Raw genomic sequence first — 24,368 nt, forward strand, 5'->3', positions numbered from 1 at the left:
GGGTATTGAGTGATGCATCCTGGGACAGCCAACAATGTGTTCTGCACAGTGATTCTTGCTGCACAGAAATCACAGCAGACAAAGATGGAAAATATTCTGTCTTTTATTCTGTATGTAGGAAACCGTGTTCAAAACGGTGATTGGTTTGATTGAAAGTTATTGCCTAACATTTTTTTTTTTTTTTTTCGAAAATGACTCCTAGCTATATTTTTTTTAACAAAGGATTTTCAGTGGCAGTCTTTCGGGACTCGTGTTCTTTGTGGCTTTGGATGCTGTTTGACTCTCCTGACCTCGCTTACATACAATAGTGCGATCCGTTATTTCTGTCAGGCTTTTGACAACTGTTTTCATCTTCATGTTCTCATATTGATGAGTTAATGTGCTCTTTTTAGCTTTTCATCTGAGCTTTACTTCATGGCAAGGTGAATCTCCCCCAGGCTTTAATGGCCTGCTGTACAGCAGAGAGTCAATCCCAGCCCAGACTGATAGATAAATCATGGACACAGAGAGAGATAGATATTGGATGAAGATGGGCTAAATGCTGCAGGTGTACTTGTCCTGATCCACTTTTTTTTCCCTATGTCTGCTTGTGTAAAAAAAAATAACTCTCCTTAACTTTCCCTCATGCTATCAGAAGAAGAGATAAACAGATATATGCAGAGAGATTGAATTTTGACACGATGGTGTCTCCATTTGGCAGAAAAATTGACTCCAACGTCTTCATTTCCGTTTCCAGTGGCTTTAAGACCCCCATCATATACGTATGTGACTAAATTAATCTACATCTTTTGGAGTGTCAGTCAACCAAATGTGTCCGCGATGCAGTGTAATGTGGTTATCCTCATCTGATGATTCATTTGACGGAATGAAATAGGGACATTAGACAGACCTTTCCATTTGTCTTATTGGGATTTCAAAGATGTTGAGCGTTTCAGCTGTGTTTTTCAGCTAATAATGGATCCTAAAGCATTCATTCATTCATTCATTCATTTTCTACCACTTATGCTCACAAGGGTCGCAGGGGTGCTGGAGCCTATCCCAGCTGTGCAAGAGGCAGGGTACATCCTGGACTGGTGGCCAGCCAATCACAGGGCACATATAGACAAACAACCATTCACACTCACATTCATACCTATGGACAATTTGGAGTCGCCAATTAACCTAGCATGTTTTTGGAATGTGGGAGGAAACCGGAGTAACTAAAAACCCATACATACACGGGGAGAGCATGCAAACTCCGAGGGTGGAATTGAACTTGGGTCTCCTGGCCCTCCATATATCTCTTTATATTATGTTATATTATATTATTCCTTCATTCATTTTCTACCGCTTTTTCCTCACAAGGGTTGCGGGGGTGCTGGAGCCTATCCCAGCTGTCTTCAGGCGAGAGGCGGGGTCCACCCTGGACTGGTGGTCAGCCAATCACAGGGCACATATAGACAAACAACCATTCACACTCACATTCATACCGATGGACAATTTGGAGTCGCCAATTAACCTAGCATGTTTTTGGAATGTGGGAAAAAAAACGGAGTCGCCCCACGGGGAGAACATGCAACCTCCACACAGAGATGGCCGAGGGTGGAATTGAACTCCTCGCTGTGAGGCCTGCCCGCTTAACCACTCGTCGACCGTGTAGTCTAAGTCATTTCAAAGATTAGTGATTAATCTGATTAAATGTTTTACTCATTTGACAGTGGTATTGTACAAAAAAAATAAATTATCAATTCTATTTTTCAATAGGCAGTGATTATTTATTTCAAAAGATAAAAAGAGGTATGCCTTGTGGGCAAAATTATCAAAATCCCAACATTTTGCAAGTGTCGGCCTTGTAATGCAGTGCAATTATACACCACATTAAAATATGACTTTATTTAATTACAAAATGCTTGAAGATGTTTCTGTTCAAAAAAGTGAGTATGTTCTGTTACAAAGCAGTGTACTATCAAAGTTTGCTAAATTGGTTTAGGATCATGCATGGCGGAGGAGTGGTTAGCTAGGAGACCTGAGTTCAATTCCACCCTTGGCTATCTCTGTGTGGAGGTTGCATGTTCTCCCCTTGGGGGGGGGGGACTCCGGTTTCCTCCCACATTCCAAAAACATGCTAGGTTAATCAGCGACTCCAAATTGTCCATAGGTATGAATGTGAGTGTGAATGGTTGTTTGTCTATATGTGCCCTGTGATTGGCTGGCCACCAGTCCAGGGTGTACCCTGCCTCTCGCCCGAAGACAGCTGGGATAGGCTCCAGCACCACCGCGACTCTTGTGAGGATAAGCGGTAGAAAATGAATGAATGAATAAAATGACTTAATCATTAGAATTAGCTTTATTATTATTATTATATGCTTACATAAACAAGGAATTTTACTCCAGTTAAATTACCTGGCAATGTCCATGTCAACAGAAGAAGAAAAAAAGTATGTCTAAAAAGTAATATTAAGATGTGCAGAAGGGATAGTAATGATTGTGATTAAATGTGTGATGTGTGATTAAAAGACCAGGACTTTATGAGCAGTAAAAAAAACAGGATTTATTAATGATTAATCACAATTTTTTACTGTATTTTAATAACAGGACAGGATGATATATATTTGTATGTATTAAGAGTTGCACACATCCTGAAAAATATATTTACCCAACACTTTGATAGTAGCAGAACATTTGCATCACTCTTCAGCTTTGTTATGAGCAATGAGGGGTTATGGTCAAACACACCATGTAAATTAAATTGAATTAATATGTTTTGAGTGTATTTTCTGTAATTTCGACACAAACATACACCTTTTTTTGTTAATAACGGAACATAAATTAGCACAAATCACAGTTTTGGTCTGGATGTAGTACATACATGCTAACATGTAAGACATCTAGAAAGTTCCGTTCAACTCCGATACGATTTGACAGAGATGGTCTCAGGTTGATGCCGTACAGCATATTAAAAGCTGCTCACAAGCAAGCAAGAAGTTCCCTACAAATGAACAAAATAAACAAAGCCACTTTGATAACAACATAACCTCTCTTGGCCAAAGATAATAAAGTCAATAGTAGTGGTGTTATTACTCTCCATGTAAACAAAAGCAGTAATGTGGTGGAACACTAAGTCAACACCAGATGTTGTTCTGTTCGTGATGTGATAGATAAACACACTGACCTCTTGAAAACGTCGGTCTGCACACAAAAGGGATTGAAATGCGTCATTGTTTTTGTGTTCATTATCTGTTTTTCATGACTTAGACAGGAAGTGACAAGAAGCTGACAAATGGTTGGTTACTTCATTCATTCATTCATTTTCTACCGCTTTTCCTCATGAGGGTTGCGGAGGGTGCTGGAGCCTATCCCAGCTGTCTTCAGGCGAGAGGCGGGGTACACTCTGGACTGGTCGACAGCCAATTACAGGGCACATATAGACACAGAGATGGCCAAGGGTGGAATTGAACCCTCGTCTCCTAGCTGTGAGGTCTGCACGCTAACTAGACGAAAACTTACTCGAAAACTTACCATTCTTACCATGTGTTATCAAATTAAAGCTTTTTACCGTGCTACCCACCACTGGGTATTTTTCATGGCATGTGTTGGCAGGGGCTGCACCACTGAGTGGTTAGCGCGCAGGCCTCACAGCTAGGAGACCTGAGTTCAATTACACGCTCGGCCATCTCTGTGTGGAGTTTATATGTTCTCCCCGTTCATGCATGGGTTTTCTTCAGGTACGCCGGTTTCCTCCCACATTCCAAAAACATGCTAGGTTAATTGGCCACTCCAAATTGTCCATAGGTATGAATGTGAGTGGGAATGGTTGTTTGCTGGGATAGGCTCCAGCACCCCCACAACCCTTGTGAGGATAAGCGGTAGAAAATGAATGAATGAATGAATGAATGTATGTATCAAAGCCTACATTTTTTACATTTCAGTCTCCAGAAAAAACATGAACATAACTGAAATATGTTTTTTGCGGGGAATTATTGCATAATAATATTTGGCGACTCCAAATTGTCCATAGGTATGAATGTGAGTGTGAATGGTTGTTTGTCTATATGTGCCCTGAGATTGGCTGGCCACCAGTCCAGGGTGTACCCCGCCTCTCCCGAAGACAGCTGGGATAGGCTCCAGCACCCCCTGCGACCCTCGTGAGGATAGCGGTAGAAAATGAATGAATGTGTTGGCAGGTAGATTCCACACGCCAGACATGTTTGAGTTAAGGCAGGAAGGACGCAATCCAAGACACTACGCTGTTTGTCTATATGTGCCGTGTGATTATATCGCCCGAAGTCAGCTGGGATAGGTTTCAGCATACCCCCGCTACTCTAGTAAGGATAATCGGCATAGAAAAAGAATGAATGTTGGTATTTTTACTATTTGAGTCCTGAAGCAGAAATGACAGAAATGCAGACCATATCAAGGTTTTGATATTCAGGTTTTAGAAAGGCATGTCTCCAAGTGCAAAAAACCTGCACTGAGCTCCTATATGAGGCAGTAATCTCAAATGGATCAGACTTTTTATCAGATGGGAAGTGGAATTCAGGTGATGAGGTGTTTAACATCGGTTCTCTTTGTAAATGTAGAGCCACCTGAATGCAGTTGTGGGAAAAAACATGGAAACAAATAGCTGAGCGGATTCGATTTTTTTTTTTTTTGGATGTGTACAGCAGTGGTATCAGTGTTATTGTATTTCTGTGTTTTGTACCATAAAACGTGCCGTGCCAAGTATGAGACAAGGTATTAGTGGCTTGAAAAGAGTGAAGAAAATGTCAGAGAAATCACAAGAGACTAATGGGCTCCTGCCAACTCCACCTCCACTTGGATGTTGTCTTAATCCCGGAGTGTTTTGGGGAGCTAAGCCCCAATGTTGGCTCACAGAGACAATTCTCCCAGGCTTGATCTCATCAGTTTTTTCAGTGATGGCTCCCCATCCAATGTTCTCCCCCCATTGTTGTGCTGTGACTTGTGTCAACTCGCAATTTATCGCACTGTGAGTGGGCAGTTTTTATCATGAAAGTGTTCTCTCCGCCTCCTTCGCTCCCTTTCCTGCTCCTTTGCTCCCACTCAGCCTTTTTTTCTCCGCTCTGTTTGTTGCTGCTCAATTCGTATGGCAAAATTACAGCTATGACACAATAGTGATTATCTCCCTACTATGTATAATGTGTTGGAGCTTATGTCTGGCAGTGGTTAAAACTCAATTATCATCTCGACAGATCAGACGGATAGGCATTTTTTTTTGTATAAACGTTACCCAGTACAGGTAAATCTGGGTTATGTTAGAAATATTCCCAGTTGCTGTTGCAGTTCAGTATGGTACCATTCTTATTTATTTAGCAGTTCTAACCAGGATGGGTGGCTAATGGCTGGGTTGACATCATGACACAACTCTTTTGTTGACCCCTCTCATCCTGTCCGCAGAGCACAGGGGTCGCCAACGCTGTGCCCGCGGGCACCCACGTGGACCACTTAAGGCACCCGCGAGGCATCTTCTAAAAATAGCACTGGTCACAAATTCATTCATTCATTCATTTTCTACCGCTTTTCCTCACAAGGGTCGTGGGGGTGCTGGAGCCTATCCCAGCTGTCTTCGGGCGAGAGGCAGGGTACACCCTGTACTGGTCGCCAGCCAATCACAGGGCACATATAGACAAACAACCATTCACACTCACATTCATACCTATGGACAATTTGGAGTCGCCAATTAAGCTAGCATGTTTTTGGAATGTGGGAGGAAACCGGAGTACCCGGAGAAAACCCACACATGCACAGGGAGAACATGCAAACTCCACACAGAGATGGCCGAGGGTGGAATTGAACCCTGGTCTCCTAGCTGTGAGGTCTGCACGCTAACCACTCGACCGCCGTGCCGCCTGGTCACAAATTATCATTGTTATTTTGTGCTTTAAATTTGGAATCAGAATTGCTTACATTAATTTATTTTTTTTTAATCGTCTTATAACATCAAAAATTAAAACAAAAATATTTTATAACAAACTCTTACCTCAAGTCAAAGTTCATGTGTGCGCACGCGTCCGCTCACCGCTTTTCTGATATAGTGCAGCGGTGATGAGGAGTTCGCTTACTTGTGCACTTTAGTACCCGGAGTACCCGGAGAAAACCCATGCATGCACAGGGAGAACATGCAAACTCCACACAGAGATGGCCGAGGGTGGAATTGAACCCTGGTCTCTGGTAGCTGTGAGGTCTGCGTGCTCCAAAAAAATACCAAAACGTAAAAAATTATTTGGACGTTTTTGCAGTGCTCACTTCTGATCATGTGACCTTGGTAGTGACATCATCGTTTTTACCATTATTGTGGAAAATAATTAACATTGATATGTGAGCAATCGCTTCACATAGTGTTACTACTACTATTCCTTTTGTTCTGATTACTAAAAAGTGATCCGTGCAGTTTTGTCATTTTAAAAGTTCACCGCAAACAGGTAATGTCGCCCATACTATCCGTGCTCACAAAGTAACCCTCTGCCTCAAAAAGGTTGGTGACCCCTGGCATAGCAGCACACAAAGTTGTAGGTCTTTGCCTGGCACTGTCTGCAGTTGAGTGAATAAACACCCTCACCCTTTATTGGAGGGGATTGGGGGTGGGAGGGACATGGTAAAAAACAAAAAATGCTTATTAGCAGCAAAACAGCTTTGAAATTGCAGTCATGGATTATAGTCACTAACATGTGTGGCAATCAGACTCAGCCAAATCCCTCCACAATACGCCCGGCAACACACCATTTCCACCCACCCAACAAGATAAAATGACAAGCACTCCGAATCATGAATATTCATAACTCTGTGGTTGTGGCCATTTGTATAATCAGCAGAGATGGGGCTGGAGATGGATATGCTTTAATTATCAAGAGCAGTTTAAATTGCATTCGTCTTTGCTGTGATGGAAGTGAATTACTGCGACTCTTTTGTGCGTGTGTGCATGTGCGTGCTATATGTGTAGTTGAGAGAAGGGATTGGGGGATAAGATGTGGGTGGATTACACAAGGGGACATGATGCAGTCTTCTTAGTTAACCCAGTGGATTTGGAGACTGTGGTACTCCTACTGTTTTTGCTGCTTCCAGGACTTGACTGGACAGAAATATGGAGCCAAGCTCAACTGGAGCTGCCGGGCCTTGAGAGAGACCTGCAGAATTGAAGATGGAGGAAAACATGTGCCTAATCCTTCCCTGGGTATGGCCCTCTTAACCTCTCCATTGTGTAGGAAGTTCCTTGTCGACGCTGGAGTGTCAGTGCTGGGATGCCAGGTCCACTTGTAATTGTTTGGGGAGATGAGAATTCTGCACTGGTGTTTCTTCATCAGGATGAGTAGGATTTTGTTGGTAAATCACAATAACAGAGTGGGTACGCTATAACTGTACATTGGATATGTTTCCACTTATATTGTATTTAGTAGCATTATATAGAAAAACTTATCCTCGATCTCCTCTTACCAAATTCCCACAATAACCACACCATGGAAAACTGCTACCATAATCCCAGTACAAAAAAAAAAAAAAAACACAGAACAACAGGAACTAACCATTACTGCCCCATAGACCGAAGATCCCTAACAATAAAGTGACTGGAGAAACCGCTGCTGAATATCTCCTTCCACTTGTCACCCCACTCCTGGACCCCCTTTAATAGAGGGGCTCAGATGGTGGCACTCAGTGGCACCTTCTTCCACACAGGATCCTTTTTTATGGCCCTCAACTCCCTACAGAAACACCTGCTGATCCGGAATTGACACCACCTCAACAGAGTCTTTGAGCATGAACTGATAACGCCTGCTTAGAATATTTACAGGCACATCTCAACCCACCCCCCCCCCCAAAAAAAACAAAAAACTGATCCACCTCAACCATAACTTCCTCACCAAGAGGTTGGCCTCAAAAATACCCTGTGCTCACCATCACAGCGTCTTGCTGGGCTGGGACTCCGCAGGGATGTGTGTCGAGCCCATTCCTGTGTGATGGTGCCTGCTTCGAATATTCACAGGCACATCTCAACCCCGCCCCAAACTGATCCACCTCACTCATAACTTCCTCACCAAGAGTTTGGCCTAAAAAATACCCTGTGCTCACCATCACAGCGTCTCGCTGGGGCTCCACAGGGATGTGTGTCGAGCCCATTCCTGTGTGATGATGCCTGCTTGGAATATTCACAGGTAGATCTCAACCCGACCCCCCCTCCACACACACACACACACACAAACTGATCCACCTCACCCATAACTTCTTCACCGAGAGTTTGGCCTCAAAAATACCCTGTGCTCACCATCACAGCATCTCGCTGGGGCTCCACAGGGATGTGTGTCGAGCCCATTCCTGTACACCAACTGCCTTAGCATCTCACCCACTTTAACATATCTGAAATAACATGATACAGCCATTCTTGCACTTCTTTCTAACAACCAATCAACCCTGGAATACCGTATATATACCTGGAATAACGCAGTCATACATTTCACCAAGTGGTGCAGGGACAACCATCTGCCATCTCCATCGTCAAATTCATGTCAATAAAACAACAGAAGTACAGGGGTTAACAGTACCCCCCCCCCACACACACACACACACTCACACACCCAGCCCCCCACCCTGTGACTGTGGTTCAAACTGGAAAATATTTCCTACTTAATTCCAGAGAAACATATGTTGCACATGACAAGTTTCATTCATTTAACACACCGTACTCCAGCTATAATGAGTAAAAAAAAAAAAAAAACATGCAAACTACATACACATAACGTCCACCATGTCTGCTTTCCCCCCCACCATCCAGATGGTGCACAGGGGGGCTTTACTGGAGACAAACTACTATAAATCTACTGCCTGCACAACTGGAAACTGCATGTTATTTTCTCTAGGACACCTTGACAAGTGACAGCAATTAATTATAGAGGGCTGGTTTTAAATGAGATCGGAATTAAACTCAACAAAATGTGGTATAAACTCCGGTGCTTCATTCCGGTCCAGCAGAATAAAAAAAAAAAAAAAAGAGGTTACATGTTCCACTGAGTCTTAACTCAAGTGTCGCACCCAACAACACAGTCGGCCACTGATGACAGAAATGTCAGGATGTGATAAATAGGACCATTTGATTTGAGTTTAGAGGTGTAAGCTCCTTCAAACAGGGATCAGGTGCTAAAGAGGATAAGGAGTGTGTAGGTTGAGGAAAAAGTGCCACAATCCCAGGAAGAGCATCCGCTCAAATTTATGACAAAGGTGCTTCTCTCTTGTCTTTCTATAGAAATTTGCCAGCTCTTCCTCACGGGGCATCAATCACCAAGCCCCTCGTCTCTACAAACCATTCATGTTGCCAGCCTTGTGCCCAAAAAAAAAAAAAAAAAAAGAATGGCCTGTCATTTCTATGGTTAAATTCAATCCCATCCACTTGAACATGCATCGACAGGGACCCGTCGGGACAAGAGTGTCATTCATCACGCCTCAGCTGCTGTTGTTGCGTGCGTAGCGGTTTGTGTGTGAGTGTGCGGCAGCAGCCCAGATTTGTCTTCAAGACGCCAGGGGAAGATGATGGGAGCGCAACGTGATCGGCAAAGCAATAGAGCATTTAAGCTTGCATCAGACAGCGTGAGATTATGATTTTCCCCCACTTCTTCTGTCTATTTGAAGCAGAAGAGCAGAACACAGCTGTAGCCTGCTTGTCTTTTTAACCCTTCTTCTCTTTTTCCAACCTGCGCCATTGAGCTTCAATATTGGCAATTTTAGGGTCACAATAAGTCGTCATTGCAGGGTAACATGAATGGAGGGTCAGGACATGTGCCTGTAAATCCTGTAGTGTATTTTTTTCATTTCTGTGTAATCGTTTAAGACCGCAAGCCAAGTTCAATTTAACGATGTGGTTGGAGGCACGTGAGGATTGTAGAATTTCACATTTTTCATCATTATTTTTTTTATTGAACGCAAAGACAGCCTTTAAATTGGCTCATCCCTACTGTAACTGTTGTTTTACAGTGTAACCTCTAAAGTCAAATTCTCAAATAGTAGGGCAGGAAGGCAGGCCACCCCGGGGGGGGGGACGCAATGAACTCTCAGAGGGGGCATGAGAGGCAGACGCATTCCATATTAGTGCAGATCTGACAACATGTATGAATCTGTCATACCCGGCATACAATTTGATTATTGAATACACTTATGCGTCACTGCTCTGCATTGTGTTGCATTTAGTTGGTTTCCGTTTCGAGTTGGGTCTTTACAAAACAGATAAATAGACAGATATGATCAGTTTCTCAGGAGTATTTATATTTATTATATATATTTATATTTATTTATTTCGAGAAAAATATTTCTCGAAATATTTTGAGCCCACCTGATTTAAGATAAAATATTTTTGAAAATATTTAATATAAAATAATATGAATATAAAAATAATATATAATAATAATATAATAAAATAATAATAAAAATTAAAATACTATAATAATATAATAAAAATAATAATAAAAATTAAAATACTATAATAAAATAATAATAAAAATAATATAATAATAAAAATAATAATAAAAATAAAAAATTAACTGATAGTACGCAATGAACTGACTATTTAAGGAGGAGAACTGCAGCCGACAGCTTTATATCGAGCTTGGATCATAACATTGACAATTGATAGTTTGTACAAGTACTATGCATGCATGATGAAGATTCTGACTTGCGGACTGTTTTCCAAAGAATAGTTTGGTTGTCAACTCGACTAGCAGTCAAATGTTTATAGTAAGGAGTAAATATATTCATAGGGTTGGGGATCGAGGCTTGGAAACCAGGACTAACATTGCGATTCTCCTGGGATAATTCAAATGTATTTAGATTTCTAAATTATGAATATATCTAAACTGTTGATTTCACTCAGGGTGGCTATGGTTTAAACCTGCATATTTCATAGCAAATAGAAGGGGGGTGTTTAACAGTATTCATCAGTATTATTGTTGTCTGCACGGCGTACGATTGGTTAGCGCGCAGGCCTCACAGCTAGGAGACCTGAGTTCAATTCCACCCTTGTCCATCTCTGTGTGGAGTTTGCATGTTCTCCCCCGGTTTTCTCCGGGTACTCCAGTTTCCTCCCACATTCCAAAAACATGCTAGGTTAATAGTCGACTCCAAATTGTCCATAGGTATGAATGTGAGTGTGAATGGTTGTTTGTCAAGCACCCCCCGCGACCCTTTTTTGAGGATAAGCGGTAGAAAATGACTGAATGAATGAATGTCTTATTGTTGTATGAGCAACAAGCGGTTGCTTTTGTAAATATAACCTACTTTGGGTGTGTTTGCTGCGATTTACAAGTACAGCACCGTCAGCAGTTTGCTACTTTTGATCCTGCTTGTTGAGTATGAAGTGTCCATTATCTGACTGGAATCTTTCCATGATGTCCCAACTCTAAAAAAAACCATTACCCCCTTCTTTATAGTATGATGCACACAGAGCAAGAAAACACGTTCCGCTCTGTCTCCTTTTTGCTGCCGTCTTCTTGCACTTTGAGGCGTTCAGGTGCACTCTTAATTTTTGAATTTGAAATTTTTCTTCACGTACCCTGCGTGTACGCGTACACCACTTTGGGAATCATTGCCGTAGTAGACAGCATTATCCATTTTAAAGAGTATCATGCGAAAACAACACATATTTAGACCTGTATTACATTATAAAATGACTATATTATAAAAATAGTTCAGAAACTTCACAAGTCAAAACTAAAAAAAAGTGAATGACTGAGGTCTATGCTAATGGTGCCAGTCCACTGTTTTGTTTACGCATCCCCGAGTGTGAATATTCCACTGCAACATCAGTGCTCTAATGAGTGTCTTGTCTGCTGCTAGCATTTAAAGTACAGCTAAGAGATGGCATGTATTGTGATGCTATTTCTGCTGTGGGGTCTGTTTTGGTTTCCTGGTGGATACAGCCCACAGCAGGCAATCGTTTTCTTGTCTGAGCTGTTCGAATAATTTATAAAGAACAAAAAAGAAATCCCCCCATAAACTAATTTACCATTCTCCTTGTGTTTGCATAAGCCCGCATGCGTTCAGGTAAAGTCACACAGGACAAATAAGGCATTGAAGTTGCATTATTATATTGTATTATCCACAATTAATTAAAATGCAGCCTTATTTAATAGACCTCCGCAGCTGTATAGAAAATATAATGCTCTTGTGTGGTGTTATTCCTTTGTTAAGAAGCTGGACCTCTGCCACACTTAATGCTACTTTTCAGTGCTACTAATGGCTGCTGGATGTGTGCCTCAGATGGTCTCTGAGGCCCAGCTTGTGTGCACCATTCATCAGAGAAGCCTTAGTGCCCCCCACCCACTCGTCAACTGAGTGGGGAATATTCCCTTTTGCTAAAGTGTTCCACCCCTCTAGGGAAGCCAAGCACAAACAGTTATGCACCTTTATTTGACTTATATATCTGTTTAATGTATTAGTGGGCACATAGCTGTGAAATATTTACATTATTCCAGACACAGGCGAGGAGAGTTTGCAAAGTGCCGGCAATCTAAAAACAATAAAGAGCAGTCTATCTCTTTATCGCTGCCATTTTATGAAATGACTTGAGGCAGGAGATGATTTTATTGCGTGAATGTGGAGAGTCCACAGCTTTCTCGCCTCATTTTTTGAGGCCTTTTAACGTGGCTGCTTTTATGAAGTGTGTTTTAATACTCCAACTACAATGAAGGCACTGACTTTAGAATAAGCCACGCTGTCACATCCTGACCTGCTGATCATTTGTTCAGAGACACTGGAAAGTTACACTGCATGTCTGTGAATTATTTATAATTAACTATGATCACTTATAAAACAAAACAATGTGTCTTATTCATTCATTCATTTTCTACCGGGGTCGCGGGGGTTGCTGGAGCCTATCCCAGCTGTCTTCGGGCAAGAGGCGGGGTACACCCTGCACTGGTCGCCAGCCAATCACAGGGCACATATAGACAAACAACCATTCACACTCACATTCATACCTATGGACAATTTGGAGTCGCCAATTAACCTAGCATGTTTTTGGAATGTGGGAGGAATCCGGTGTACCCGGAGAAAACCCACACATGCACGGGGAGAACTCCACACAGAGATGCCTGAGGGTGGATGTTAGAATAAAATGTAGATAGAATGAATATAGCGTTAGTTATCACCCTTATATAGACAATAGAGAAAGTGTTTGAATGTGCTGAAGAAGGAAGGTTCCCGTGACCCTGATCAGAGACCCCCCAGCGACCCCCGGGTCCTGGAGGTGCCTGGATGTGCCAACAGCAACCCTGCAGATGTTCATGTTTATTCTGCAAGAATGTGTCAAGATAAGAACTCATAAAACAATAAAAGTATTTTCTCTCACATATACACACACACATAGACAAACAAATACAGCTTGTGCAACCGCCCCCCCCCCCCCCCCCCCCCCTTAGAGTTGCACGACCATGTAGTAGGGACCCCCGAAAAGAGAATTAAAAAGAGAGTGGAGCGGCATGTCACTGGGTATGTGGTTTCACTCTCCTCGCTGTGAGTAACTTTGAATATTGTTGTCTGTCTCTTCTGTATTTAAGTGTTTTTACAAGTGTCACAGGAGTTTGAACCTGACAATGGAATTGAACCCTGGCTGTGTGGTCTGTGTGCTAACCACTCGTCCACCGTGCAGCCCAATTTGACTTATCATAAACTAAAATATCTTGAAACTTGGGGCAATTTCTCCAATCTAGGGCTGTCAATTAATGTCGGTGAAACAGTCAGATGTCCTAATAACATAAATTCGATTGCTTCCCTAAACTTGCTAGCAAGATAGACCAGTGAGAATATTGTTGTGATTTTATTTCCCCAATCAGTCCATCTCACCAAGGTTTGTCGCCCCTAAAGCAGAGGGGTTCATCTCCTGACATGGATGTTGTCATCCAACAGTTGTATTGAAGCTGGAAAACACTCATTCATTAACAGTGACTGTATTTAAAGAAGAGTAATGTACAGCACTAAAGGCTTTTCTTGGTGTAAAGTGCTTGTTCTCAGATGGATGTGCACAGCTATCCAACTGCTGTTTCAGCTTAAAAACTTCCATCTTGATGCCTGAAATCATTACTTTAGTTGTTTGTGACAGTATTTGGCTCAGAGTGAGCATGGGTGCAAAGACGAAAGCAAAATATCACTTATCAGCTTTTTTTACACTGCGTGCCCCCTGCATCTTAGTGACTACTATTGCCTTCTCATGTATGACCTAATGAAGATGTGACCCCTGAACAGCTTGGCCACTCAGACGCACAAATGCTTCCATGAACATGCAGGCCAGACTGCCAAACAGCTGCTGCTCGCCCAACCACATCGACTCCCCACTCATGCAACATGCTGCAGGGGGGAAGCTGGACAACACTAAGTAAGGTCATTTGGTACGCACTTATAGCAATGTACGGGAACATGCTTTGTGCACACGTACCATAGAAAGAGTACATGCACAGCAGTTCTTTCTAGAATTTTCATCCTCAAAACTCCAGATTTTGTATGAAAGAGTCTCCAAAATGTGTACTTATCACATATGCGGGATCTAGCCCATGCCTAAATAATTCATTTTTGTCCCATTTTATCCAAATGTGGTGTTCCTTCACACATGCCAAATAATTAACATACCATGCAAGACTTTTGTCATTTTAGTGTATGTGGACAACCTACATGGAGATTGTGAAAAGGAGGTGAATAAGCGCGTGCAGGCAGGATGGAACGGGTGGAGAAAAGTGTCAGGCGTCATGTGATAGAAGAGTTTCAGCTAAAATGAAAGGAAAGGTACACAAAACTGTGGTGAGACCAGCCATGTTGTTTGGTCTAGAGACATTGCCACTGAGGAAAAGACAGGAAGCAAAACTGAAGGTAGCAGAGATGAGGATGCTGAGGTTCTCATTGGGAGTGACCAGGATGGATAGGATCAGGAATGGGTACATCAGACGGACATTACATGTTAGAGGCCTTGGAGATAAAGTCAGTTATCAGCCAGACTGAGATGGTTGGGACATGTCCAGAGGAGAGATAGTGAATATATTGGTAGAAGTATGCTGTGTTTAGAGCTGCCAGATAAATGCTGAGGTTCTCATTGGGAGTGACCAGGATGGATAGGATCAGGAAGGAGTACATCAGAGGGACATTTAATGTTAGAGACCTTGGAGATAAAGTCAGTTATGGGCCAGACTGAGATGGTTGGGACATGTCCAGAGGAGAGATAGTGAATATATTGGTAGAAGGATGCTACCAGGTAGGAGGCGTAGAGGAAGACCAAAGAGGAGGTTTATGGACGTAGTGAAGGAGGACATGAGACGTGACAGATGCCGAAGACAGGGTTGGATGGAGGAGATTAATTTGCAGAGGGAAGCCGAAAGCGAAAGAAGAAGAAGTGTAAATGGACACCTGATGTTTATACATGAAAGTTGCAAGTAGCACGGACAGGAGCTCATTCCAGGAGACAAGCGCAAACAATTTACACATTGCACATTTTTCTCTTTGTTGTGTGCAATCATGTCAAGTGAACCGTGAGGGTCCAGCTGAGTATGTGAGCAAATCAAGAATCAATGTAATGATATGGCCCATTAAGTTATGAAATGAGGTTCTTCACAAATTGTTTTGCTTCCAATAGATTTCTTGAATCAGGTTCCTCTGTAATGACCTGCAAAGACAAACGCCTCTATCAGCAAGTCAACTCTAAGCGGCTTTCTACTTTTCCTCGTGTTGGATAACGCTTGGAATGACTTGTGACTTGTTTATCAGCTAGAGATCAGAGTTGCTCAGAGGCGAAATCCAGTCTGACATGTAAATCTTTAACCACAAACTGTAAGTGTTTAATGTTATTTGGCAATTTCATTAGCTTATAATTGTCATTCCTATAGACGAGTATCGACAAGAATACTTTTTTTTACCCACAAAACTACCGCCGTCCAAGTAGGGACTTGCTTCTTGAACAGCTATTTTCTTTTTCAACCAACCGCACTCATTTTCTGATATTAATTTCATCAACACCGACTAAGTTAATGTGGCGTGACGGTTGTAATTATAAACATAATATAGAATGCAGCCACCCTATTATAATGGGGACACAAGGGAATCAGTAAGCAATCAATGTATGCTGCTTGATATTTTAAACATTGTTCCGACAGCCCATTCTTGCAAGGTGCTAATACCTTGTCCCACTTATTAAATTACATTTTGCAATCCAAACAACATGAATGGTAATGCAGAATGTCACTTGTCACGTGTCAAAACACTATTAGTGGGATATGAAGCAAGATTGTGCACATTTACCGTAAATTGTATAAGCCCACTACATTTAGAGGACAAAACAGATCAGTTCTTAGTCTAAATACGTACTGTACTTATATAGTCTTAAATACTATGTCCTCATTAAGGTCAGGGAAGCCTATCCCAGTCTATTTCAGCTCTGCACTGATGTGTACCAGCAATGATTTGAACCACTAGGCCACCATTAAGCCACCATTATAATTATTCATTCATTAATTTTCTACCGCTTATCCTCACGAGGGTCGCGGAGGTGCTGGAGCCTATCCCAGCTGTCTTCGGGCAAGAGGCGGGGTACACCCTGGACTGGTCGCCAGCCAATCACAGGGCACATATAGACAAACAACCATTCACACTCACATTCATACCTATGGACAATTTGGAGTCACCAATTAACCTAGCATGTTTTTTTTGGGAATGTGGGAGGAAACCGGAGTACCCGGAGAAAACCCACTCATGCATGGGGAGAACATGCAAACTCCACACAGAGATGACCGAGGATTGAACTCGGGTCTCATAGCTGTGACGTTAAACCGCTAACCACTCGACCGCCGTGCAACCTATACTGTATCTATTTTACCAAATATCAAATCACCTTGAGATACTGTATCTCCTACAATTGTCTAAGGGGCCGTCCACACAGGAATATTTTTAGGTCAAAACCATAAAGTGTTTTATGGTATTTTTGGAATACCATAGTAGGAAAATCTAGTAACGCTGGCTAGTCATTGCTGTATAAACAAGAAAATCACTACCTTCTGAAAACAATGATGTCACCACCCAGGTCACATGATCAGAAGTGAGCACTTTCAAAACGTCCAAATAATTTTTTATGTTTTGGTATTTTTTTGGAGCACGCAGACCTCACAGCGAGGAGACCCCAGTTCAATTCCACCCTCGGCCATCTCTGTGTGGAGTTTGCATGTTCTCCCCGTGCATGCGTGGGTTTTTCTTCGGGTACTCCGGTTTCCTCCCACATTCCAAAAACATGCTAGGTTAATTAGCGACTCCAAATTGTCCATAGGTATGAATGTGAATGTGAATGGTTGTTTGTCTATATGTGCCCTGTGATTGGCTGGGCGCCAGCTCTTGCCCCAAAACTGTTGGGATAGGCTTCAGCACCTATGAATGAATATTATTACATATGTACTTTAAGATTTGCTGTGCTGAATAATAAAGTTAGCGACTGTCATAATGTACCCCCTGCGGATCACAGTTCATTAACTCAACTCCATCCTTACAAGAGTAAAAGGACTAGGAGGTGACAAGCTATTGATTATAAATCCACCACGTACACATGCGCCAACAAACACCTGACCCATGTTAGCCTGCTATTTAGTGATGATTCAGCACTTAAACTGGAGCACTGATGTTGAGTCAAATGAGTGAGGAGGAGGAGGAGGAGGAAGGAAGGTGGTGGCATCCTGCCAAGCCATCAGAGTGGAGAATGGGTGGTGGGCGGAAGGGTAAGAGTTGGAGAGTGGGGGTCGTCGGTGATGTCATTCAGCGCTTGGAGTGATGGATAACCTTACCAAGAACACGAAGAAGACCCGCACGCTAAAACTTATGTGCACTCTTTTGGAAGGAAAGATATCGAGCGTATGAATATTCAATGCTGTAAAAGTTGCACTGTAACTTATGTACGCACACAGATGGAAGAATCCACCCACTCCCAGTCAAGAGTTTTCTCTCTGGTATTAAAGCGCTTCTATGGCTCTGATGACTTGTCGCTTATCTTAAGCGCTGTGAAGATGTGAGCCGCTGGGCTGGGGGGTGGGGGTGGGGGGAGTGTAGCGATGGCACACGAGCCAACTCCATTCTGCCGACTGCTTCACTTTGAGTCCAGATAAACAGCGCTGGGATGTACGAACATCCATCCAAAGTAAAGCATGATTCACTTGTGCCATCCAAAATGTCAACCTAACTGTCATCCAATAAAGAGCCATTAGGCGTTTGATGTCACTAGCGGTGATTAATTGTTTGAAATATTCATTTCCTCATCGAAAAATGTATTTTTGAAGTAGTTCCCAGGTGAGAAATGTATTAAAAGACCCCCGACGTACAGTAGTTGAAGGCTGATTTATTCCTACATATTGGTTATTGTACAGTCTTATACATCACAGGGGCGAGTAAGGTTTGCAGTCTTAAATCGCTGCTGCCGGCATCTGTCTCCATTTACTTTTCCTGAAACACTGTCTTGTTCCTCGTCACTTGAAATATTCATTTTCCCCTCCATCTTCATTTCTTACTCCCAAAGGTGTGTGTGTGTGTGTGTGTTTGCTTCCTGCAAGCATTGAGGTAGTTTTTAGGCTCTTGCCGCTTCCGTTCTTTGTCTTTCTCTGTCACACTCTGACGCTCCCTTGTGCATTTTCATCCCCTCTCACTCCTTTGTCAAGCTCTTGCAAAGAGAGTGAATATCTATTTTAAGCGATGTGCCATGCACCATTCACGGCCACCCCCACGCAGCCACAGCTCAGAAGGGGGAAGACTGGCACAGTTAACGCTCGGTGAGGATGGAACTGCAGACACCATGCACATAAACCGGAGGGGAAACCAAAGTGCAGCACGGGGGCCATTTGTGGCCCATAACATAGTCTAGAAAGTTGATTTAACAAGAAAAACAAAACAAAACAACAGCACTTCACAAGAAGTTACACAAAAATATAGTAGTAAGAACTAATGAGGAACTAATGAGTAGTGGTTAGTGTTAGGTAGCTTCTTTATTTGCCTTATTGTAAAGGAAAATAATTTTGTTAGCGCCCCGGCTAAACTTTTTTTTAATAAAAAAAACTTTTTTTTCTTTATTTTTTGCAGTGGTAGAGTGGTTAGCACGCAGGTCACACAGCTAGGAGACGCGGGTTGAATTCCACCCTCAGCCATCTCTGTGTGGAGTTTGCATGTTCTCCCCGTGGGGGCGGGGGGGACTTCGGTTTCCTCCCACATTCCAAAAACATGCTGGGTTAATTGGCGACTCCAAATTGTCCATAGGTATGAATGTGAGTGTGAATGGTTGTTTGTCTATATGTGCCCTGTGATTGGCCCCGCCTCTCACCCAAAGACAGCTGGGATAGGCTCCAGCACCCACCCCCCCGCGACCCTCGTGAGGATAAGCGGTAAAGAAAATGAATGAATGAGTGAGAAAAAGTATGATTTGATTCTGAAATTGAAATATTTTAAAAATAAAACAAAAACAACAGAAAAAATTGTAAAAAAAAAAAAAAGAGAGAGAAGAGCAAAGTTCATACTATTAATACATTTTTTCACCTACATCACAAAGCTATGATGCATTTCTTGAAATTTAGTAAATATAACTTAGATTTACAAATATCAACATTGCTTATCTTGTCTTACTTTTGGTTTGTGTGTCACAATTCCATTTGCTGAATATGTTGTCTTTGAAGCGGTGAGGTTATGATGAATTTGGGATTATTTTGGAAAGCCTTCGAATGTCACTACTTGTACCACAAAGACACAAAGCCTCGATGTAGACAGCTCTTGGAAACAAAAAGAATTCACACAGGATGTGCTCTGAGAGAGACTTTTATTGACTTCATTCGCCTCCATTGCCGCTTTTCAATGCTGGTTACCATCCAATTATTACGGTCTGAAAACTCTTAATTAACATTTTATTTATGTGATCAATAATAATTGGGTATTATGATAGATGATGTTTATTATTTTACAGTTCTGTAGTAATAGGACTTCAAAATGATTCTTGTATGTTTCTGACTTCTTTGACGTAGGAAAAGAAAGAAGGTCAAAGAAGTAAGAAGTACCACTTCCACACACAATAGGAGGATAACTTTTTTTTTCCACAATATTGTGCTGGACTGCGAGGACAAATGGCTTCAAGTTAAGGTAATGTCATATAAATAAATGTCTTATAAATGGAACACTACTGACTTTCAATATTTTCTGACTGGGCTGCCGTATTTTTTTTGAAATTTTGTGCTTCAAATTCTTGCTGCTGTGTTTCAAATATATATATTAATTAGTCATTGATGTTTTGTTGTAAAAAAAATATGCATAAATGAGCTAATTGTATGCATTTTTGGTCGAAATTAAGCAGTTTCATGGCCAAATGAACTGAAAATATAAATATAAGGCATTCAGAAGATGCATTCACAATGCTAACATGTCCTTTTTATGTATTATTTTCTCTTATTTGGTTCATTTTATGTGATAACACAAATGGAAAAGTCACTATAGAGTAATATTTCATGTCTTTTGGGGTCTTTTAATAAAAAAATAACATTTTATATGCTCTGACTATAATTTAGGTACAAGGAATCCTACTTTCATTCATCAGTTCTCAAATTGATTAACCGACTGATTGTCGTGATGACAAAACATGCAGATGTGGTTTTAAATATGTTGTTTTATTTTTTTTCTCTGTGCAAATTCGGAAAAAAGTTAGTCCCTTGTCTTTCAAACATTTCACCTCTCTTTCTTGCGACTGAGTGTGAGATGACTCACAAGGCAAAGCGCCGGGCGCTCCCAGCTCTCAGGTAATGAGAAATGATGTTGGCGTCAATGGTGGGATCGTCCAAATCATCCCTGAGCTGAGTTACATAATTCAAATATGATTCTTTTTCTCTTGCTCCTCTTTAATCCGTTATCATTGCCTTGTCCTCTGGCACGCTTTCCCTCGCTCCCGCTCGCTTGAAACAGATCAGATTTCTATTCCTCTCTGTTCCAGTGACATCTCCTCTCCTCTGAGAGACGACTTCTGGGAATGGAATGGGGAGCAAGTCACCCATCACAGCAAAGCATTCTGGGAGACTCAAATGACTGAAGGTATAAAAATGGATCTTTCTCCATATATTCTATACATTTTTATCATTACTGGTGTCTATGGTACATGTTGACCTGTGTCAGATATTTCCAGTAATTGCTTTCTTCTGCATGTGTGAGTATGCAAAGTGGTAACATCTAAAATACCAAAATATCATGCTGACATGATACATTTTGAACATGTGGGCTCAGCTAGTACACATGGGCTGTGTTCGAAACCGCATACTAACTACTACATACTTCTATCCACACTCCATACTGCATACCCAATCCATCAGACAGTGTAAAATGCTTTTACACTACGGCGTACTACATAATCCACAATGCATTGCGCTCCTACCCGAGCCGAACAGATACAGATAAATACATCACTTTATTGAGATTTTTTTTTTTTTATCAGGCAAGAAAGTGCCCGTTTAGATCCCGACTGTGCCATTTATTGGTAATGGTAATGGTTTTATTTCATTTGAACATGCATCAGATTACAATTGAATGCATCACATAATCAGTTCCCAGTTCCACATGTCCAAAAGGAGTAGGGAGAAGCAAAGCTTATTAAATCCTACCCCTCCATCTGGTACTTTTACAATCAGTAACTGTTACATTTGTTCACTTCCTGCTTTCCATAATACAGTTTTTTTTTAATAATGTACCTCGTACTGAAGTACAAGGTGATATGACATAATGTGTACCATAGTAAGTGTCAATATAGTGATATATATAGCACATCATGACTGGTTCAAGACTCTTCATCCTTGTATTTAGCAAACATCAACTGCTTGTATTGTTTTTTGAATTGGCTCATTGTTGTGCATTGTTTGATTTCCTTACTCAATCCATTCCATAGTTTGATTCCACATACTGAAATGCTATGGCTTTTTAACATAGTCCTAGCATATAAGTGTTTCAAATGTAGTTCTTCCCTGAGATCATATTTCTCCTCTCTTGTAGAGAAGTATTGGATGATTTGATTTTTAGGTAATTGGTTATTTTTAGCCTTATGCATTATTTTAGCTGTTTGAATATGAACTATATCAGAAAGTTTAAGTATTTGTGATTTTAGAAATAAGGAATTAGTATGTTCTCTGTAGGCGGCATATTTGTCCAAATACTAACCGTTTACAATTTGGTTGGCAAAGTGAGCATCTAAAATCCCTGCGATATCAGACGGCGACAAGAGTGATTCTAACAGCAAACCTCAACACACACAAAAAAACAAAATCAACATTTTCATAGGCTCCTGTGAACAATGCATTGATGCAACATATTGAAGTCAACTACCCTCAAACTCCATTTGTGGTCAGCTACGGGGAACGGAAATGGAAAAACCAGATTGGTTTTTGCAACCTGAATGGGGAAACTTTCTGGGCCAGTGCTGATTCTGTATTGGCCAGATTGAGGTGAGATAGAGTGAAGAATATGAGCGGGGAGATGAAGTTGACCCCAACCTTTTCATTTCTGTCTCCCCTCCCACACTCCCAGCCCCTCAACTCCGTGCTCAGCCTTGCAGCCACTTCCTGGGCAAGGAAGTGGAGCAAAATATAACTTCACGTGTGGAGAAGGAGTCGCTTCATTTCTATCTCTCTTTTTTTTTTTTCCACCCACTTGTCTTCCGTGTGATTCATTGCTCTCTTGAACTCACTGTCTAAAGCACAGTGTTTGCACTTCCTGTCTCTGTACGCGCAAACCAACACTTGCTTTCTCACATGAACATGAACTCCTGAACATTTTTCACTTTCATTTCTGCTGCCTCTTCTCTTACTCTTCCCTACACTCCATCTTCTTTTCTTCAGCAGAGGTTCAAATCTTGGCTGTATTGGAACGTCTCCTTTCATCACCCAACTATTTGTTAGGACGATGGAGGAGTGTACATACCCAAGAGAGAGAGAGAGAGTTTGTTGAGGCGTAAAGGACCCTCTCAGCCCAAAGCCAAGCCCTGTCCATCCAACAGAGAGCCCAGACGGTGTGATTCAGCCCTCCTGAAGCTGGGCCAAGTCTTACTCACATGCACGCAAACACACATCGTCACTGACATACTCTCTCTCGGTCACCAAAGAAAATTCCAACTGAGGGATGAGGAGTGGACGTGGAAGTGGGGGGGTGGATACTCAAGCCTCAAGGCAAGGTCACCTTCGCTTGGCTCCAAGCATGCAGACAAGATATGAAGAGTGGAGCGCTTACAGGTTAACTCTGACTTCTAACAAACTTCCCTTGAAGCGCATTCAACTCCCTTCAGGGCAAACATAAATTGATGTACATGTGTATGAGGCAAGCGTCATGTTTTTTTAGAATTGCATGCATGATTTAGTGGGGGATCTCTCTGAAATCATAGTAGGGGGCATAAGCAATGAATTTAAAAAGCATTTTTGAAAATCTGGTATTTTTATATGGAACAAAAACTTTGTAGCGTAGTGTAAATACTGGTGGGATGCAGGATATGAACCTTTTAGTCATTCATTTATTCATTTTCTACCGCTTATAGTCACAAGGGTTGTGGGGGGTGCTGGAGCCTATCCCAGCTGTCTTCGGGTGAGAGGCAGGGTACACCCTGGACTGGTCGCCAGCCAATCACAGGGCACATATAGACAAACAACCATTCACACTCACATTCATACCTATGGACAATTTGGAGTCGCCAATTAACCTAGCATGTTTTTGGAATGTGGGAGGAAACCGAAGTCCCCCCCACGGGGAGAACATGCAAACTCCACACAAGCCGAGGGAGGAATTGAACTCCTTGCTGTGAGGCCTGCCCGCTAACCACTCGTCAACCGTGCAGCCCAAGTCATTTCAAAGATAGGATTAATCTGATTTTATTTTTTTCTTATTTGACAGTGGTTTTGTACAAAAAAACTAAATTATTCACTCAGAGTTCAATTCAGAGGGTGGACTTGAACTCGGGTCTCCTAGCTGTGAGGTCTGCACGTTAACCACATGACTGCCATGAAACCCGTGAACCTTTTAGTAATTAATATAAAAGAAAAACAAAAGGGGGCTGCACGGCGGATGGGTGGTTAGCACACAGGCCTCACAGCGAGGAGACCCGAGTTCAATTCCACCCTTGGCCATCTCTTTGTGGCGTTTGCATGTTCTACCCGTGGGGGGTACTCCGGTTTCCTCCCACATTCCAAAAACATGCTAGGTTAATTATCGACTCCAAATTGTCCATAGGTATGAATGTGAGTGTGAATGGTTGTTTGTCTATATGTGCTCTGTGATTGGCTGGCCACCAGTCCAGGGTGTACCCCGCCTCTCGCCTGAAGACGGCTGGGATAGGCTCCAGCACCCCCGCAACCCTCATGAGAATAAGCGGTAGAAAATGAATGAAT

The 24,368-nt window shown here is 42.0% G+C and overlaps 1 long non-coding RNA gene across 1 annotated transcript in view; it reads left to right on the forward strand.

Moving 5' to 3' along the window:
- The first annotated feature begins 19,986 nt into the window (after positions 1–19,986).
- Positions 19,987–24,368, forward strand: part of LOC131097220 (uncharacterized) — an 83,530-nt gene continuing 79,148 nt past the window's right edge. The window contains exons 1-2 of the long non-coding RNA XR_009116137.1: positions 19,987–20,103; positions 20,945–21,042. This is a non-coding gene — a long non-coding RNA (uncharacterized LOC131097220). The remainder of the gene's footprint in view (positions 20,104–20,944; positions 21,043–24,368) is intronic.

This window comes from Doryrhamphus excisus, chromosome 1 (assembly GCF_030265055.1).
Source record: "Doryrhamphus excisus isolate RoL2022-K1 chromosome 1, RoL_Dexc_1.0, whole genome shotgun sequence".
In the NCBI taxonomy this organism is placed as follows: domain Eukaryota; kingdom Metazoa; phylum Chordata; class Actinopteri; order Syngnathiformes; family Syngnathidae; genus Doryrhamphus; species Doryrhamphus excisus.